Source organism: Thunnus albacares, chromosome 15, assembly GCF_914725855.1.
Source record: "Thunnus albacares chromosome 15, fThuAlb1.1, whole genome shotgun sequence".
In the NCBI taxonomy this organism is placed as follows: domain Eukaryota; kingdom Metazoa; phylum Chordata; class Actinopteri; order Scombriformes; family Scombridae; genus Thunnus; species Thunnus albacares.
This window is the reverse complement of record NC_058120.1, coordinates 16,324,644-16,339,521: the sequence shown is the minus strand read 5'-3', so window position 1 is coordinate 16,339,521 and position 14,878 is coordinate 16,324,644. Positions and strand designations below refer to the sequence as shown.

Below are 14,878 nucleotides of genomic sequence, written 5' to 3'. Positions count from 1 at the left end.
CTGCTTCAAGTAACTGCTCTACTCTCTTGCTTTTAGCTATAAGTGCGGGGGCGGGGGTTTCCAATTCTGCCTTAAAGGTAATTCATTAGCCAAGTTTCCATCCAAATGTTGCACAAAAAAGACTCTGAATCAATGCACGTTTCCATTTGCTCCTGTTATAAGAATCTTATGAATTGGTGCATTTTAAAAAAAAACAAAAAAAACACACCAACTCTCCAGTTGGGTGCCATTAAATCTTTGCAGAAGAGGGTGCAACAAAATGATGTACTGTATTTAAAAGAATGCTACTCCAACCTCAAGTAATGGAAGACCATGTGGAAAACGTGATGAAAATCATAGCATTTATGTTTGTTGAATGTATATGAAATTCATACATGTATGTATGGATTTGAGGAACATTACAATCTCCTAATTGGTCTGCTCAGATCTAATTTTTCTGCTTCAGCCAAGTGTAAAAACTTCTTTTGCAATATTTTGACTTTTATTCAAATTCCAGCATTTCCACTAGTAATGTGCAAAAACTCAAAATGCACATAAAAACAGGTGGATGGAAATGCACTTACAGTCTCAATTGGTAAGTCCTCTTCAACCTCAGCCTCTATCTCCTGTGGGATCCCCAAAGGTTCTATACTTGGTTCAATCCTCTTCTCCATCTATATGCTCCCATTAGGTCACATCATTCAAAAACATAACCATTTTTTTCCCCTGTTATGCAGATGATACACAGATCTACCTCCCGCTAGAGCCTAATAACTACAACAAGCTAATTGACCCTAATTACCTGTCACTTTCAGGACATAAAATCCTGAATGGCTGCAAACATTCTCCAGCTCAATGATAATAAATCATATTGCATTTAACTACAACATCTAAGCATGAGTTCTCCTCATCTTGGCACTCCCCTTTGTGAAATCCCACCTGCAAAAAAAACCTTGGAGTCTTTTGATTACAGCATTTAAGTTCTACAAACAAATCAATCAGGGAATTAAATCAAGTTTCATTCACTGTCTCCAAACTCGGATCAATTCTCTGCACCTCTGACCTGGAGAAAGTCATCCATGTCTTCATATCCACCCACCTGCAACTTTTTTTTATTTTAGTATCACTTTGTCCTCTTTACCCCATCTTCAACTAGTTCAGAATGCTGCAGCAAAAGAATTAAGAAAGTCAAAAAAGGGATCACATTACTCACACTCCCTATAGTTAAATTCAAAATCCTGTTGTCTACAAAGTGTTAAATGGTCTTGCCCCTGCTTACATTACAGAATTCATGTCCCCATGTCACATTGTCGAAGACCTGAGATCTTCTGACTGAAAACTCCTGTCTGTTCAAAAACCTACAGGATGGGGCCTCCTCTATAGCTATTCTCTTCCTCCCTCTCTGCTGTTCTATTGAGGTTTTCATGAGTCAATTTACACTAAAATGCACTTCATGTTGGTCTTTTTCTTTGCCTAACCAACCAGGTATTTCTTCTGAAGTCTGTGTAGGTGCATGTCTCTATGTGCATCATGTGGTTTTATTATCATTATTGCTCTCTATAATAATGTCTCCTTAACTCTTCTTTTAACTCTCCTCTTATTTTTTTCTCTTTAGTGTTTGTTTTCTTTCCTTGTTCTGTTTTTCTTTCTGCGTGCTATAAAGCAGTTTGTATCAACTGTGTTGTGTGTAAAATGCTTTATAAATAGAGCTGAGTTGAGTTGTTTGTAAGATTTAATTGTGATTTGGTCAATTTGTGGGCAAAATAGCAAATAGCAAGGTTTTGTAGGAAATTAAAAACAACTGTGCAAAAAGAAATTAAAACCTGTTTGTGTCATGTACTGGCTTTGAGTTAAGGAATCAGAGGAAAACACACTGATTCTGTGCTATGGTTTGAAATTTATTTGCTGCCATGTTGCTTGTTATAGCACTACCATCTCGCCAATCAGTTTTAGTGGGAGAGAAACTGAAACTATTCACCAAATGGGCCTGATAATTTTTGAGGCAATCGAAAGAGAAAGGGGGAAAGAAGCAAATCAAAACAAAACCGTTCCAGCACAGGCCCCACTTTGTTTCAGCAGGGGCAGAATGAGGTGAGATCAGGGCGTTTGGATGACTCACAGTAAAGATATTGAGGTTGACAGTTTATATTGTAAGTCGTTAGAGACAGAAATTCAGGGAATACAAAAATAAGGCAGACAATGAAGCAACAATACACAGTCAATGATCTACAGTTTTTTCCACTTTTAATAATTTGTCTTCTCTAGGGTTTGCTTTTCAGTGACTAATTACTGGCAGTAAATGCTGACCTGAAAAGCTGTATTGTCACCAGTTTTTTTTTTTTTTTTTTTTGTGTGGCCCATCTCCACCAATTAATCCCAAACCAACCCCCGCAGCACATGTGGCATCGTGGTGTGATCTAGCTGTCATATCAAAACACAAAGCTCATAGCTAACCTGCCAAGACAGTGAGCAGAGAGATGAAAAATCTACCGTAACTGCTCCAGTCCATGTGCTTACTGAGGCCAGGGTTCAAAGCGAGGGCTTAATGTAATTCTCTAGCACAACAGGATTTGTGTTAGTCCCAGAAGGGTCAGTGAGGTTAAGAGCCGCTAAGTAGTAGTGTTTAAATCCTTCCTAAGCTTAGCCACCACAATGCAGGGCCCCCCACACTCCTCTGGACTCATTTCACCTCGGGGTGTGGTTTGGACAACTGGGAAGCCAAAGGGGAAGGTTACAGTGTCTGCACGTGCAAGCCAATTCTTCCTCAAGCATTGCGAGATATGTTAAATGACATATCACACATTTGAGAGTGGTTGGTTAGGTGTTGGTGGTTTGGTTTTGACTTAATTGTTTAGGCAAGCTTGTTTACTAGAGCTCCAGTTTCAAGGGTCATATCAGGTTACACAGACTCCCTGGGTTTAACTGTGTCACTGGCTAATGTGACTTTTCTATCCACAGTATAGCTAATTTGACTTGAAAAGGGATGAGATCTTTTTACAACTGTGAAAAGATATCAAAAAACAACTCTTCATCAAAGAATCACAAGAAGTGACAGCCAAGCCTAATAGCACATAGAAATTAGTTAGAAAATGTTTTTAGGGCCAACATTCCCTTTATTTTTCCAAATAAGAACCAGGTGATGTTTGTTGTAATTAAGCACAGATTCACTCAAGATGTTGGGCAGATTTCATTGCACATTGGCATCAGCCATGACAGGCATAATCGCTGAGGTATGGTGACCTGGTTACGGATCTGCACCTTCAGGTCAGAGGAGAAGGCGTCACCATGCATTAGCAGGAATCACTTAGAACTTGACATAATGCCCAACTGCACAAGATGAAATGAAAATGAGTCAGTGGTAAGGCTCTACAAATACAAACTGTGAGAAAAAAGTGGAAATCCATGTTCAGACAAGCAGGGATTATTCTTTTATCCAAAATGTTCTATGCACATATTTAGTAAAAACAGTGTGGCTCTAGAGATGACAATGTTGGTCACTGGGGCGGTTGGTCTTCATCGCCTGACAGTTTGATCCAGAGTGAATTATTTTTGTTACAAACATTCATGATCCCCAAAGGGGTTGCAATTTGGTGATATCCTGAGTTTTCATCCAGTGTCACCAACACATTTTCCATGTGTGCAAAGCTACAGTTCATAATTTCTCTAAAACTTATGACCACATTCCAGTAGGTGTCTGTGACACTGAAACTCAGAGCTATGTCCTAAAACGTTCTGAATACCACATGTGGGTCATTCAAATAGAGTTTTCTCATGAATACCATAGCCACACTTAAGGCAGTTACAGCTGACCAAGTACTATTTAGAATAATGAAAGAGCTGAGCCTCACAAGCTGAGCCTATGATGTTCTCTCCTCTGAAACATCACATTATAAACTTAACATATTGGTAAATATGGCATTAAAATCTCTAAGGATAGTAAAGTGTCTCTCCAGCCTTGCTTGTTAGGCTTTCTGGTGTGTTCTGGGCATTAAAGCCTCATGAGGCTGCCTCCAAGACTTTTGGTCTTGTATACTTAAGTAATATATATATACTGAGATACAGTTGCTTAGATGTGCATATGTTGCTATGATTTCACTTCAAAGCATACATTTATTAAACGGTAGGTAAAGTGTCCATTTTCAGACAGGAGAACACTTGTTCGTTGCAAAGAACTTTTTAGAATCCTGGTCTAAAGTGCATCCCCTATGGTGGTGATTGTTTACCCAGTGCAGATTTACCTTGGATGAACCAAAGTATTTGGCTGCGGGTAGACGTGGGAGAGACAGAAAGAGAGAGAGGGAGAGAGAGAGAGAGAGAGAGAGAGAGAGAGAGGCAGAGGCAGAGAGAGCAGTGTGAGCAATCTGAGCAGGCTGAGCAGCAAGAGGTTGATTTATAATTAGAGTGAATGTCTGTTCAATACCCCTGCTGTTCTGGTGATGGCTCCATTGCATAGAGAGGCAGCTTTGCTGCTGTGAACTTAATTTGAATTCTGAAGCACAACACATCTTCCAGCATTTACGGATAGCCATGCATGTCTCAGATAATGAAGACTTTGAAAAAGATTTTCATTTTTTTCATCCTGGTTGTGACAGTCACTTGAAGCCCTATCAAATATCAAAATTAACTTGTCTAAAAGTATTTAAATTGGATATCTGGCATAGATTTATAAGAACAGACTGTTGGAGTATGTTGGAGTGTTGTGAAAACTTGTACAATTACCATGGTTGGAAATGTTGATTTGTTGGATCACACAAGCTGACAGTGCCAATAATGTCAAGATTTCGGTATATAGTACATTTGCCTCCATGGATGTCATTTTCACTATATAACAACAACAACAAGGTGAAAGAACTTTCCACTGCAATACTAGATGGCCCATCATTAATGCTAAGAGTTACAAATTTGAGTTAATCCTGTTCCATTGGTAAGACAACAATATAGCACACAAAATCTAAATTAATTACCAAGGAACAAATTAGGAATGAATCTGGAACAGCTAACAACTAATCCCTGTGTATCTCTGAATCAAAAATATGTGTAAGGAAACAGCCAGCAAACTAACCCAGGATGTTCTTGCTTCTTCTTGCTTAAAAAGATCCTTTCCTAACATGCTTCCATTATCTAAAGTTCATTTGAGGCCTCAGTAGTTTGCGTTTATCAAATCAAGTGGGATCTTCCAAAGATATGGTCTTTTTAGCACAGAATTCCCTCTTTGTTTTCCCCCAGGCAGTATTTCTGCACTGAGAAGCTGCAGAGAAATAGTTACACAAAGGGGGAATTTTGTACCAAAAGACAGGTTTTGGATGAAACCCATTTATTTGTCTAACTCCAAAAGCTAAGGCCTCACACGGACACAATTCTCTCTCATGCATGTCAAGAGATTGCAGTTACACTACTCACCAAAGTCAGTAGGATTTAACATCTAGGGAACATGCATGTCTGTACAAAATTGAATGCCAGTCCATCCAATAGCTGTCAAGATATCTCAGTCTCGACTACAGTGGTGGGCAGACCAACCAAACAAACCTGTACTGCCATCCATAGAGCCATTAAGCTTGCATGATTAAAAACATACCTATACAGTATATTTACAACCGTCACAGTTAAACAAATTGCAGCAGAGTTGATACAACATATAAGTACTGTATAAAGTGCGGCTTTTGGTATAATCACTGTTTTCATCCTTATCCAATTTGCACATTTATACATAAGGTATCAATAATGGTAATGATGATGGTGTGGACATTAAACAAGCACACCTGGAGCCACAATGAGTATACAGGTTTTTGCTCGCAGCGTCATATTCAACAGCTTTCTAAGAACATGCTGAATTTTATTAGGAGTTTACTGCCAAATGTGCTCACCACTTTGACATTAACACACAGACCAACAATGACGAGCTACATGCTATGCTGTAGAGAGAATACTCTCATGAATTCTTGCAGTCTCTATACCACCCAAGAGGCTTGTTTGTCTGTTACATGCAAACGTTCTCTGAGCGAGTGTGAACTGCCAGTCATAGTTAAGAAGACAGAACAGCTAACGCATGTACCTGTTTGCGTTGGGGCAAGACTACAATGTATAAACAATGGAGATTATGATCTCTCTTATTATGGATGTGGGAGTTTCATCTGTACTGCCTGAAGAGTTTTCCTCAAAGATGTAAACTTTTAATAACTACACACAAGACTAAAAATAAAGATGGTTGGTGATGGATGAACTTTTCCATTCTTCCCATAATTAGCCTCAAATCTGACTCAAATCTCCAGGATATTTGGCTCATAAAAGTAAATGGTACCCTTTTGCACCTAATAAAAGACACAGATCAGCCCACATCCTCATATTAACTTAAATTTCTCAGTATGTCACGCCATGTAGGATGTGGATGTATATAATTTGACAAACATGGTCATTACTGAGGTGTCAGTATGAACATCTTTCCTGCTCATTAACTTGATAATTAAAGCTCAAGCCATTAACTTCCCACATTAAAGCAATATTCTTAAAGCAGTATGAATTAACAATGCACATCTGTATGTTTGGCACATAGTTGCCTTGTAAAGTTTGCAGGCTTCTATATGATCACAGATTTTAACAGTTCTGATCGGTGGCCATTAGTAATTTTCAAATCCATTCTCCTACAACATTCTGTTTTATCTCACATTGGAAAGTAACGAAGGAGATGTTAGAGGGGCCGAGAACAGAACATGTGCAGTAACTCAAACATGTAAACCATATGGGGAGATCAGCGAGAGACATGAATGCAATAAAAGAGGAAATGTCAGGAAAAACAGCTTGCCTGTGGGAGGAGTGCAAGCCAGATAATCATTAGTCAGTGTTAGTCAGTGTGTTCATCTACAGAAAATGTTCTACTTCTTTTTTATTATCTAAACAGATTAGATAATAGAAAAGATATAGCTATGTTTATAATTTCTCTTTGATAAAAGCTACTTTGATTTGTTGTCATCAAATTGATTAAATGCATGCAGAAAGCTTCACCAGCATTTTAATAATATAACACTATTCCCACGATGAAGGTCAGAATTAGTGTTGGGGATAAGACTGGAGCCTTTGATGTCAATCACAGCAACTGACGCACAAATAAATATAAATAAAAATAAATAATTTCTCAGAATAAAAATTTTATATCCTTTCCGGTCAAAATTGCACTGCACAATTCTGCGTGCTAGCATCTCAAACTAGAGATGCAACCATTTTTTTCCTCACATTGTACGGATTCTGATAACTCAACTCAAAGTATCTGCAGACACTTATTCCTGCTGTGATAACAGTGCTCTCTTTTTCCAAAATTTAAATCTGTGCACCTGCATGGAGCTAATTTACAGCATTTTCACGTAGGATAACATGAGGGCAGGCTTTGTGATGGCACTAAAAACCCAGCGAGTCAGCTGCCCGTTGGGACCTTAGACTGTATATAAAGATGGACGACATGACAGCTCCCTAAAAGTGAAGCCAAAACATCCCAATCGCCTCCTGGTGGCTGACTGCAGTGTAGGTCATAAGTTCCGCCCCTCCATATTAGTGGATTGGACATGGGCCAAACTAAAAAATCAAAGTACATGTCAAACAACTTTTCCCCAAATATGGTGTCTGTCATTTTAAGTAGTTATTATCACGCTGATGATTGTTCAAGTGCTCCTTTTTCTGATATGTTTGTTTTTAATTTGTTATTTGACGATATAAAAAGGGGGTGTGTCATAATTATTGACAGCTGTGACTTTATATACAGTCTATGGTCGGGACTCATAGCAGAAACACAAAATTTTATAATGATATTGATGAATAAACTGTATTTAATACAATATTATAAATACAATACTTGATCCACTTAATCAAGTCGGTATCAGCACCAATACTGATCTGATTGATCAGATTTGTGCATCCTTATCTCAAACCTTTATACCTTTATTGTTGTTAGTATTGATTTTGTTGCTGGAATAGTTAATTGAAACATGCTTATCTATAGACCCATAAAATGTAATGAGTCCTGACGTGGCTGAGTGGAGTGTGGTTTGCAACATGCCCCATATCATTTCAGTCCATTTTGCAGTTAAATTTGATGGTAAAAATCAAAGCATTAACAAAACATGTTTGATCTTATACATTTAAGAAAATTAGTGTTGAGAGCCCGTGACACATATGTTCACAAATGCATCTTTTCGTCTATGATTGTTTTTAAAAGGCTTTTCTTCTATATTGCTGTACTATGCAGCAAAGTGCCTCACAATCTACTTAGTCTTCTTTTCTGTGAGGCGATGTTCTTTAGTTATATGATTACAAGAACGTTTCCATACAAGGACATATTCAGTAAACACCACCATTACAACATTCCACATACTATATACCATAATGATTCATATAACATTCAGCCTGTGTCTAGTATGTTAAACGACAAACATCAATGAAACTAATCTAAATATTGACGCTGTAAAGCTGTTTCAAAGTGGACATTTCATGAGTTCTCCTCCCTGTTTCTCCAAACAGTTCACTCTTCCAGGCAGTAAATCAAGCATAAATAAAGTGTTAGGTTTGCAGATGGCACAGAAAAGTTCAGTCACCATTCAGCTCATCATTAGAATGGACATATATATGTCATATATACATGTATACATATATATATGATCTAAACCACTATGAATGCAGTATGAGGGTTGGTGTAATAAATGCTGTAAAAAAACAATCCATCCTGAAAGCCAAAATGTCTTGTTCATGTGAGAGGTCAGAACTGGGTCTTTTTGTGAAACTGTCTGCCAGTTAGTGTATAAAGTAGTTAAAAATGCCCATCACACATTTTGAAACTGTAACACACGTTAGGCCTTGTATAGCTCCTTACTTCTCAAGCTCTAATACAGGGCTATTCAACTGGCGGCCCTGGAGATGCGTCTGCTTTAAAGAAATGTTTAATTAGCCTGGTTAAAGGGGCCATATTATGAAAAACTCACTTTTTCAGTGCTTGTGCATATGTATTTGGGTCTCTGGTGTGCCTACTAACACACAAACTGTGAAATAAGACCACCCAGTCAGTTTGGTGTGGGCAATCCATTCAGATTTGATGCCCCTTCTTACATCACATGGGGCAAAGCTAAGCTAAGAGCGAAAAATTTGCCTGTGTCATGGGGCTGGACTGGGGGACAGAGCCTCTGCTTGCTGACAGATGGCTGCTGAGCCCTGGTGAATTCTGTAAGAGAGAGCCAGCCGGGGAGCAGAGCTGAGTCAGTCACTGTTGCTCCTGCTGTCTTCTGGAGGAATAAACACCCAATTCTGCTCTTATCCGGAGCAGTTTACCGGTGGGAGGAGTTTGTTTTTTAAACCTCTGGGATTACGTGGATTTATCCTCAGTCTCTCCGTTTATTGATCGTTGTGGTATTTTGACCAATGCAGGTCAGATACATTTTATTAAGACCCCAGGGTACTGTGTTAACTTGTGGAAAAGGGTCATAATATGGCCTCTTTAAAAAATATAAAATAACCAACGTTTATCATATTTGTATGATCCTATGTCACAATTATTTCCCACACTGTTTGTCCTACCTCACTGAGTCACAATTATCCCTGTTTGTTCTGGACCAAACAACGTAAAAAAAAGTCATCCCGGCTGACACATGCTCCGCTCTCCGCTCTCCACTCTCTGCTCCCCATGTGCTCTTCTTGGCGCCTGTGGTCCTGTTCTTGCTAGCATGTTAGCCTGGTTAGTTAGGCAAAATGTCTCTTTCTACTTTACAATTGACTCAGAAAACAGGCAATTCAACAATGAACGGACATAGAAGTATTTGTTTATATCTCTCTGAGCGAGGCCCATGTGTTTACTCTGCAACAAATGCATCCGTGTAAAGAATATAACTTGAGAAGGCATTTTCAGGCAAGCCATGCTAACTTCAGGGGCTAACCTCATGTTATGAGCAAAGACATCACTACCTATTTTGGGCTTTTACAGAGGAAGAGAGAGCTACATCAGCATCACTACGAGTAGCATGGATATTAGGCCAAAAAAGTGTGTAGAGTGTATGCTTGCATCAATCAAGGGGTGGTTACAGATGAGAAAACCTGCAACAGCTTGATTGATTTGATCAAGAAAATTCCATTATTATATATAATTTCAACCACAAGGAGAGTAGAGGCACTTGCATCGGAAATCTTCAAGACTCTTTTGGACAAACTGAGGAAGGCAGAGGTGATGAATAAACTGACAACAGCGATGTAGCACAGCTGTGCCTCTATGTTAGATTCTTTGATGGCAAATGCTTTCGGGAGGATGTTCTTGGACTAATTCCTTTGGACGGACACACGACTGATGAGATAATATCAAATTAAGCTGTCTCATTCTTTGAGGAGAACAAGTTGGATTTGGAACGTATTAACATGCTGGTAACGGATGGTGTGCCCGTGATGGTTGGAGGGGATTGGCAGTTGTGGCTCCACAGCTGAGATCACCACATTGCCTTATCTACCAAAGCCTCTTGTGTGCCAAACTAAGTGGTGAGTTAAAAAAGACCATTGACTCTGTCATTGCAATTATTAACTTTATTTGTCATACCTCCAGCTTACAGTGCTGCCTTTTCCACCAGTTGTTGTCAGGCATGTCAGCTCAATATAATGATTTGCTCATCCACATGACATGATGGCTTAGCAAAGGAAACGCATTCAAACGATTTTGTGAACAGAGAGAGGAGATCCTGGCTTTTCTCCGTAATTCAAAGCAGAAAAAAGCCCACACTTTTCTGTCTAATGGAAAATGGTGAGTTTTCCGCTGCTGTTTGCTTTCTGAGCGATGTTTTCCATCACTTGAACCGACTCAACATGGAGCTGCAGGGCAGAGATAAAACAGTCACGCAACTTGTGGAGAGACTTCATGCATTTCAAAGAAAGCTCACACTTTTTTCTGCTGATCTATGTCCAGGCAAAATGCTCCACTTCCCCACATTGCGCAAATCGCAAGCATGCCTATAAATCACTGAGGTGATGACGGGATTTATAGACTCACTGAAAACCAACTTTGCCACTAGGTTTGACAATTTCAGTATCCCCACTGAAGTGATGAGATTTGTGAAGGACCCTCTCTGTGTGAATGTTGAGGGAGAGTTTGCATTGAAAGCAAAGGAGCTGGTAACGTCATTGAATGAGGCGTCTTTACAACTCGAACTCATTGACATTCAGTCATCAGATGACCTGCGACAGTCATTCCAGCTGGCAGGTTCTGAAAAGTTCTGGACACATGAAGTCAGCCACTAGAAATTCCCTCATTCAAGGGATCTTGCGCTTTTTATCCTCACAATGTTTGGCTCAACTTACACATGCGAATCGTCATTCTCACACATGACTGCCATTAAAACTAAGAATGGCGCATACCTCACTGCCCAGCATCTGCACCACTGTATGTGTATTCCACTGACAACCTGACTTCACCTCTCTCTCGAAATATCAATATAGAAATAATTTGCCTCGATAAAATACAATGCACTGATATATTGTTATAATTCCTCTCAATATCATCCCATGCACTCATGTTTTGTTTTTGTTGGCACAGTTGTGTGCACTTGAGAGGATGTTGTCTGTTAGATAAATGAGTGGAATTCTAAATGTCTGTATATTACTCACCTTGACTGATTTCTGAACATGGTGCATAGGCTATTGCCATTTGAATGTAGAAATGCCTTGGGCCTATGTGTCTTGATACAGTACAATGCACTATGATGTTGTTATGCATTTACAAAATACAATATATGCACTCCTATGTTGTTGTTGAACTTTACTGTATCTGTAGCTGTTAATGTGATTACTCAAATTTCAAACCATATTTCTCAGCTTACAAAATTATTATTCATTATTTATTGCCGAATCATATTGACTCATGTTTTCTCGCAGCCCGGTAGCTAATGCTGCAGGGCCCAAAACAATGGGAGGCAAACCACAGGAATAATCAACTAATCATTTCAGCACTGTTGTAAATTTTAAAATCTATCAGATTGTTCTTTAAATGCAAAGATCTATCCTGCCGAGTGTTCGCAGTAAGGGACTCTAGTGATGTCTGGCAAAGATAGACAGTAGATCAAAGAAGACAACAGTGACATTAGTTCAATCCTAATTTCAGCTCGGCAACGCTTTTATTTAAGAAGTGGGAGAATGCTGCAGAAAGTGTTGAAATTACTTACTCCAGGTTCTAATTATCTCAGGACAGGTTTGAAAAAGTCTGTTTTGGAGCTGTGCTCTTTGTCTTATTTATTTCATGTTTTGCAGAAGTCGTTACACAGTACATTTCATGCATCTCTGTTGAGGATTTAGTCATTATAATAAAACCAAACTAAACTGTCAATATAATATAATTAAAAACTCATCTCAGAGTCTTAAAGCTTGGGAAGGTAATTTATTTTAGAAGCATTTTTTGTTATATTTGTTGAAATTCTCTTTACATCCCAACAGCAATCAATAAATCAAATGCTCTGACCAAAAATAAGAAGAAAATTATCCGGTATCAGTGGCTGTCGTAAGCCCATCCAGTCATTTCATTTGGCCCACACGATATTATTGGATGGCCTACCTTCCTGTCTATCTACCTACCTACCTACCTGCCTACCTGCGCATTCTGCCCATGCACTCATTGCACATGACCGAAGTCTCACACAAGGCTAGGCAGACATATTGCTAAAGCTGCAAGCTAGTCGCACAGGAACGGCAGAAAAAATGCAGCCAAAATTTCCAGTTACACCTATACCTACAACAGACTTGCACTGCTGAACAAAACAAAAAAGAAAGACAGAAGTAGAAAAGGCTGTGACCAAAAAGAGGTTGGATAAAGCATGAGGTCAAACCAGAGTCAATATGACTTCAACAATAGCGAGAACTGACGGAGTTGAAGGGCCTGAAAAGTAACGCCATGATTGCTGTATTTCTGTTGGACAAGTAATTATCTGGTTTGTTTTGTTTTGGGGGGGAATTTGTTATTTTCCTGAATTATGTAGCTAACGTAGTTAGTTACTTATGTTGCTTCCTTATATATATTAGCCCAACGTTAACATTAGCTATGCTGTAGGTGTAAACTAATAGACTATATAGCTATGTTTCCTACCTGGTATCTAATCTGTGTAAATGTTCGCCAGTGTCTGCTTTGTAGTTGTGAGCAAGTGTTATTTGATGGTATTTATCTTAGTCTATATGGGCTTTGAACAGGATGTTTTACAAATGTGGTGATGTAGCCTATTGGTGTGTTTTTGTAGTTATGGATTCATCAACTTCCACACCTTCGAAGCAGAGACCACCACCTCCCACTGTTTCCACCATTTTTTTGGAGTCTCTCTCCAACTGCTGAGTGTAACTTGATGCGGATAGGAACATGGCTTAGACCACTGTTCTCTTTGATGGGCAATATTCATATATATATATATGCATCTTTCTTTCATGTCTAGCTTGTTTGTTTTACATACATGCTCCTTGGCAGAGATACATTAGAAAAAAATAGCAAATTTTCATCAGCTGTGCCACTATTGAGACCATCTCTGCCATTAGTAAAATATTTTTGAAATTACTTTGATTCGTGATTGACTTTGTCAGCTGGCCACAGAAGAATATGGGAAACACTGTCCATAACTGCTGCACCAATCAACCCTCTCAAATAATTACTTTCCACCCATCAAACCTGCTTCCCATCAACTGCCCAACACAAGACTTCTATTTCTATGTAGCAACAGTCCTGTGTTGTTTCCTTGAGAGAATGAAGAACAATTTTATGTCCTGCTCACAGATTCAGATGTTATTCTGTAATTCTTATCATTTTTGCAGAGATGATGACTTCTCAGTAGCTGGAGTTGAGGAATTGGACAACAACAGCACTTAGGAGACAGCTATTCAGTAATTGGATGCAAGGTATGGTAATTGTAGTGACATTTTTTTGTTTTCCATTTCCAAAGTACAAATTTGAAATAAAGTCTTGGCCCTTGCATTACCTCAGCAACATGTGGTGATGTAACATGATGTAACATACTGCTCTCTGGCAACAACTATGCAGAGATATATCATTCCTATTCAAATTCATGAATATGGGCATGGTGGAGAGGTTTTCTTTCTTCAGGATCCAGGACTCCTACTGTGTGGACACTATAAAGGACTTCCGGAATGAAAAGAGAGCTGAAATCATCACCCAGCTTCAGACCAAAGGCTGATTTATGGAATATCGCTCAACACTTTTGATAAGCATTTTCAATTTATGCTCAGGAAAAAGGTGTCAGGTCATCTCCATGGTAACCACGCACCATCCTCCAGTCAGTTGGTTTAGTTACGTTATATCATCCTGACTGCTTAAACAAGGACGTTGTAAGTTATTATAAAGTTACAGACCAAAATATCAATAAGGAAATTCAGTGAAAACTACATTCTCCATGGTGACATTAGTAACACTACTCAGTCACATTGTGTGACAAAATATACGGTGTCCACGACATAATAAAATTCTCTAGGTGTGCGACATGAAAGGAAAGTGACACAGCGACACTTTTTTCTGGCAAAAATACGTCACTTATCAAAAGTGTTGAGCAACCAACCATAAATCAGACTTAAAGGGCCTGTTGTTACCCTGGGTGAGTTTGACATACACACACACACACACACACACACACACAAACTATACACCATATAATAGAACTGTATTTTGTTGTTTTATTTGACAGTATTAGCAGCGCAGATGCATGGTGATACAAAGACCAAACACAACAAATCTACAAAAAAAAGTTCAGTACAGACATAAAACCCTAGGGTAAAAGTAGAAATCAAATGCAACAAAATGTGCACAAAATGTCAATACTTTGTTTATTGAGGGTAGGCTTCATTCAGACTCAGTTGATTGTGAACTGATGCCAGGCTACTTTGGCTTTTGTGTATGATTTTTGAA

At 38.8% G+C, this 14,878-nt stretch overlaps 2 long non-coding RNA genes across 7 annotated transcripts in view; one reads left to right on the top strand and one right to left on the bottom strand.

Moving 5' to 3' along the window:
* Positions 1–202: 202 nt before the first annotated feature.
* LOC122998111 lies at positions 203–7,694 on the bottom strand. Its single transcript, XR_006407348.1, has 3 exons — positions 7,572–7,694; positions 4,481–4,484; positions 203–213 (listed from the first exon to the last, which is right to left on the bottom strand). It is a non-coding gene; the product is annotated as an uncharacterized LOC122998111 (long non-coding RNA).
* A 1,847-nt stretch (positions 7,695–9,541) lies between these two features.
* Positions 9,542–14,878, top strand: part of LOC122998110 — a 38,923-nt gene continuing 33,586 nt past the window's right edge. For all 6 annotated transcript variants that reach the window (XR_006407347.1, XR_006407343.1, XR_006407344.1 and 3 more), the window contains exons 1-2: positions 9,542–10,476; positions 13,774–14,567. This is a non-coding gene — a long non-coding RNA (uncharacterized LOC122998110). The remainder of the gene's footprint in view (positions 10,477–13,773; positions 14,568–14,878) is intronic.